The following is a 5,786-nucleotide window of genomic DNA, read 5'->3' as shown; positions in this document are numbered from 1 at the left end:
TGTCAGAGACGCCGTGTCACATCACGTCAAACCTTACATATGCTCACCTATCAGAATAAATCTCTACCCTCACCAGGAGGACAGAAACAAGATCTTTCCTTTCTGCTCTTTAATAACGGCATTACCACAAAGCCAACAGCGACGTTAGCGAATGCCAGAACAAAGAGCACTTCACAGAAAAATGTTGTGGGAAGAACAAGGTTCAACTGCATGTCTGACAGAATCAAAGCGACACCTACAGAAAGCAGAAGGCCGCCGTGAAGTAGAAGTAGTGCCGTTAACTGATGAGTAGGAGCAGTAACACCTTACACTGACTGTGCTGCTGCAGACAAATGTAATGTGATTACATTAAGTGCTATTCTGCAAAAGTATTACCCTCCCCTCCCCCCAACCTATTGTAGTTTCCAGCATCACGGCCATGAGAGTGAAAGGCAACCTGAATAATTCCACGTAGATCTACAAAATAGTGAGGAAGGTTCAATAAAAAGATGATGGGGCCTTGTACCATCACGTTTATTCATTCCAAAAATGCTTTCAGAGTTTTTCTTTTGAAGTTACGGTGCTTGTAAAAAGTACTCACCCCCATTGGATTGTTTTTTTTTTGAACAGAACAGAAATACGTTAGCATGGAGACTCATTCACGTAGCAGTGAAAGCAGATTATTACAAGGCAAATGTCAAATAGTTATTACTATAAAATGTCAAATAAGTGATTGTATTCACAACACAGGTGCAGCTGGTCGGTGCTAGAAGTCACACAATTAGTGAAATAGAGATTATCTGAGTGGGTCTACTTGCTGCTGAATCAGTACTCCTGGCTGTAACTACACCATGAAGGCAAAAGAACACTCCGAGCAACTCTGTGTAAAGGTTATTGAAAAGCATAAGTCAGAGGATAAGTCAAGAAAATTTCCAAGTCACTGAATATTCCTTGGAGTCCCGTTAAATCCATCATTAACAAATGGCAGGAATATGGCCCAAGTGTAAATCTGCCTGGAGCAGCAGCAGCCTTAAAAACTGCAAGAAAGAGACTTGAGAGAGGCCACCAAGACACCGATGACTCCTCTAGTGGAGTCATCAGCAGCGAATACAACAACTGTGGCCTTTTCTTCACCAGTCAAAGCTACACGGGAGACAAAGAGAAAGCCACTGTTGGCAAAAGCAACATAACTAAGGTTCATCAGGAGGCATTTGGGTAAGTCAACTGGAAGAAGGCTCTTTGGTTTTATGGCTATCAAACACGCCATCGCTGCCACAAAGCACGGAGGTGGCAGCATCATGATGAATGGCCTTGAAATGGAAAGGCAAAATGAATGCAGAAATACCAGAGGACAGCCTGATGCCGTCTGCAAGAGAACTGAAACTTGGGAGAAGATTTGTTTTCCAGCAACACAATGACCCGAAGCAAACAGCCGAAGCTACACAGAAATGGTTTGAAGACAACAAGTTAAATCTTCTGGGGGTGGCCAAGTCCAAACCCAGACCTCAATCCAAATGGGAATTTGTGACTGGACTTGAAAAGGGCTGTTCAACCGTAATCCCTGTGCAACTTGACAGAGCTGGAACAGTTTTGCAATGAAGAACGAAGTAAAACCGCAGCGTGGTGTTGTGCAAGGCTGACAGATGTATCCACACAGGCTAGAAGCTGTACTCTGGCCAAAGGTCACCTACTAAATACTTATTTTACATTTTCTATTTTAAATTGACTGAAATCTGAAAGGACCTTTTTGTAATTTCTTCTCAAAAAAGCTGAATTAAACTGACCATGTTCAATATTGAAAAGTAATAAAAGGGGAAACCTTCTAAGTGGGACGAACACATTTTATAGGTGCTGTAAAAGTGTTGCTGTTCCTTCATAGAGGATTCATAATATTCATCCGACCACCACTACTTCTAGACTATATTTCACTAACAGAACAACATTCAGCTATTTAAAGTGAGTAACATATTTTAAATAATGATTGTGACATTCACACAGCATTGCTACCTGAGTCATTCTGACGGTGATATTTGTAAAACTCGCCCTTTTATTTTCCACACAAAACCAGGAAACACAATTAAAATAGAACTATGCTAATTTATAGTTCCACAAAATATTTTGTTTCCACTTTGCTTGCCCCACAGCATGAAATGGGCGATGAATTCTGTATGTCCATATTAAACTCCCAAGAAAAACCCCAACAAAAGCATGCAGGGCAGCGTGAGGCCATTACTCACTGATTTTTAACAGTGAGAAGAAAAAAAAAAAACGCTTCCATTTTGGTTACATCTCAAATCAATCCCCCGAGACAGACTTAGATTTCAGGCACAAAAAACCCAGGAGCAGAACCCCCCAAAAAGTCCCTTCTGTCAACCGGGCCTGACACTTACTGATCAGATAACACCGATCAATCCCGGACCAACACCGCTCTCCAGCTGCTAATCAGTCATCCAGACTATTACATTAACAGAAGATGCTTATCTGGAACACTGGAGGAATGAAACCTAAACTCAGAACAAACTTCATTACTATCTGGCCCTAAACCATGAATATAAATTGGCAGAATATCTCTTTACTGCCAGAGATGCAAAGCAGAGACAGATCCCGATCAAACGTGGACTCGGTGACCCCGGTCCAGCCACAGTGAAAGGACACAAGAAGGCGGCATGGATACCAACAAAACAAAGAGTGTGGTTCCAGACACGATGCGACACAGGAAAACGTTAAGAAGTCTGATGGTTTAATCACAAACTTCAAAGAACTAGAGGACAATAAAAGACAATAGATTCTGTGAGGAAAGGGGGCTCCCAGCATAGCCAGCTGCACTGTGACTGCATGTCAGAGGCTGAGGCAGCGTAATTAAAACTTCACTGAATATGACAATTATTTTGACATAGCGTATTGTACGCATGGCGCGTGCACACACACACACACACACACACACACACACACACACACACACACACACACACAAACCTATTTACAGTTTTTTGCCCTTCTCTTGTTTTTTATTTATCATCTTATTCATTTCCCTTTTTTACATTTTCTACCCAGGGGCAGTGGTGGCTCAGCAGTTAAGGCTTTAGGATACCGATCAGGGGTTCAAGACCCCAAACTGCCAAGCTGCCACTTCAGGGCCCTTGAGCAAGGCCCTTCACCCCGTCTCCTCCAGGGGCGTCACAGCCTGGCTGGCCCTGTGTTCTGCCCCCATCTTCCTAACAAGTTGTGACATGAAAAATGTGAAAGAATATTCTTCAAAATGTTCTTTGTTCTCTTGTGTGTCGTTGCTCTGTTCTCCAGCTGCCATCCTGCTAAAAATGAACTGTTGTAGTCTTTGAATTGACCCTAAAGATAAATCCTAACATTCTTTATTACGCTTAATAAACTGCATTGTGTTTTTTAAATTTAATTCATTTTGTTTTTTAAGTTACACTATCCTTAATGCTTTGGCAATATTGTTTTCATTTAATTGAAAAGAACAAGAACCTAAATCTACAGTGCTGCATAGCGAAGAGGCTAACTAGCATGCTAAAGGCTAACTAGCGTGCTTAAAGGGTGTAACTCTCAAACACTATTACAAGAAATTCAGGCAAATATATATATATGTATGTATATAAATGTATATAAATATATACGTTACTGGGTTAAAGAAAATAGACAAAATATAGTACTTATTATGCGAGTTGTGAATTAGCATTTCGCCACTACGTGGTTTGTTTGTTAATTAGTAAGCTAGCAGCTTCGCTAATATGCTAATTAGCAATTTATCTAAGCAGCTAGCGCGCTAATTCAGCAAATTGACGTGTAAGAGTCTAATTAAATTACATCTACATTAAATTTCTGAGTAAATAATGTAGAATTTAAACAAGCAATAACATCTATGTAATCTATTACTTCGAATATTGCACCTGTACTCTGATTACCGCCTATTTAAAGTGCAGCTAAACGGTTACTGGTACTGTGTGTTCTAAACGCGCAGCTCCGTTACTTGCCCAACACATGATCTCAGCCTGTTTTAACTCCCCCAGACTCCTTCTACAGGCTTCTCCATTACACACCAGCAGGTCCGGACACGTTTAACCCAACACACGCATGAATTTAATCTCCATCATCTCCTCTCACCTGCAGCTATAAGCGGCTGCAGTGTTGGAGATGAAGGAATATGCGTGAAAACCAGTTGGACTTTCAGCAGGAGTCCAACTGGTTACCATATGGCTGTAACATACCTCATGTGCTGCTGACATCCCTTCAGAGCCTGGTTAACCCACTGTCATGATAAAGTCTGGAGCTCAGCACATTGAAGCCTGTAAGAAAAATTAAAAAAAAAAAAGAAAAAGTTCCTGTCTCACTGTCACAGCGATGGTAACGCCATACTTATTTACTTCCTACTTCTTGGTGCCGCTATCACCTGTTTCCACGCCCCCTTCTTTAGCAGGACCACGTGACAGTTAGTCGCGTGTCACATGACCTCTCAATGACACTTGCAGTTTTTTGCTGTTGCAGGTGCCAACATAGTTCACCTACTTTGGAGAAGAGGTCCATTTCAGTGGATGATCACGTCCACATTCACTCATGCATTATTGTATAAAACACTGAGATCATACTTAAAATGCAAGACTGCTAGAATTTAGGACACTTCCTTATGTAATATTCAATGTATTTTTAAGACTGTAGCATAATTTCCGGAGCCAGAGTTGTGAGGCACGAGTATATTACCATTCTAAATTAATTTCTCTGTTCAAGGTCTTATTTTGGCAAGTCCCGACTATTAATTGAAAACAATACATTATGAAATAGTACATTTGCAACTTGGCCATTGCTTGTTGAATACTGCAAATAAAGGGAAAAAAATAAATAATACAATTGTGAACATGCCATCACTTTCTCTGGTTACTGATCCAGTTGAGATATGGTTTAATTAAAACCACTGGGAACGGATCTTTTGTTTAATTTTTCCCGTTCATTGTTAAGCAGCAGCTTACATCAGGCTGGGAATAATGAATCCGGCTCGTATTAGCCGCTCATCAGGTGTGATGTGTGTTTTGGCACGAGCGATGAAAAGGCCTGCCAGCCTCATGAGCAGGCCACCTGTCAATACTACTAGTTACAGTTACAGACCATGAAAAGGGAAAAAAACAAAAATCATAGTTACATGCTCATCTGTGAATATCATTAATAAAAACAAAGGACAAACACTACAGTGGATTGAAAAAAAAAAGCATTCAAATGTGTTGCAATCAATCATTTCCTTTCATCCCTGTTGTTTGGACAGCTCCGTCCAACTATTCATTTACACTCCAGACAAACACAAGAAACTGGAACCGCTGCCGTTTTAAATTAAATTTATTTCAAACAACAAATACATCAACATTTTTTTTATTTTTCAACATAAATTAGGATTTTTAAAAGAGCATAAAAATGACCCATATTGTGATAGTAATCCATGCAAAATTTAAATGTCAGAAATCTTATTAAAAAGAAGCTCCAGGATGTTCTTTCAGAGAGCTTACATATTAATTTGCAAGCCAAGACCTCTGAAAAGGCTTTTTTTAAAAATTTGCCATCAGATGTGACACTGAATGAACGAGAACTTTGAGAAAGCATCCCTTATACACTGACATGACACTACATATGGTGACACAAAGCTCCCGTTGGTTCTCAAAAATAAAAGCAGTCGCACAAAAAAGGGGTTTCTAATGAATGGGGAGTTCATTACTCATCAAAAAGCTTGAAAGCCTCAAAGAATCCTGAAGCCATTCATTCTCCGTCAATGTGATTTATTAATTTTGATTCTCATGGACTTTGAG

General features: G+C 40.1%; 1 protein-coding gene across 3 annotated transcripts in view; it reads right to left on the bottom strand.

Annotated features, from left to right (window-relative positions):
* The window catches only part of si:dkeyp-67f1.2 (FAM3 metabolism regulating signaling molecule D), a 14,702-nt gene extending 10,381 nt beyond the window's left edge, over positions 1–4,321 (bottom strand). For all 3 annotated transcript variants that reach the window (XR_520342.1, XM_008285821.1, XM_008285829.1), the window contains exon 1: positions 4,206–4,321. The gene's annotated coding sequence lies outside the window, so the exon portion shown is untranslated. The remainder of the gene's footprint in view (positions 1–4,205) is intronic.
* Between the last annotated feature and the right edge of the window lie 1,465 nt (positions 4,322–5,786).

Source organism: Stegastes partitus, unplaced genomic scaffold (assembly GCF_000690725.1).
Source record: "Stegastes partitus isolate 25-593 unplaced genomic scaffold, Stegastes_partitus-1.0.2 Scaffold10, whole genome shotgun sequence".
NCBI lineage: Eukaryota > Metazoa > Chordata > Actinopteri > Pomacentridae > Stegastes > Stegastes partitus.
The sequence above is the reverse complement of the archived record's forward strand: the minus strand, read 5'-3'. Positions and strand labels throughout refer to the sequence as shown.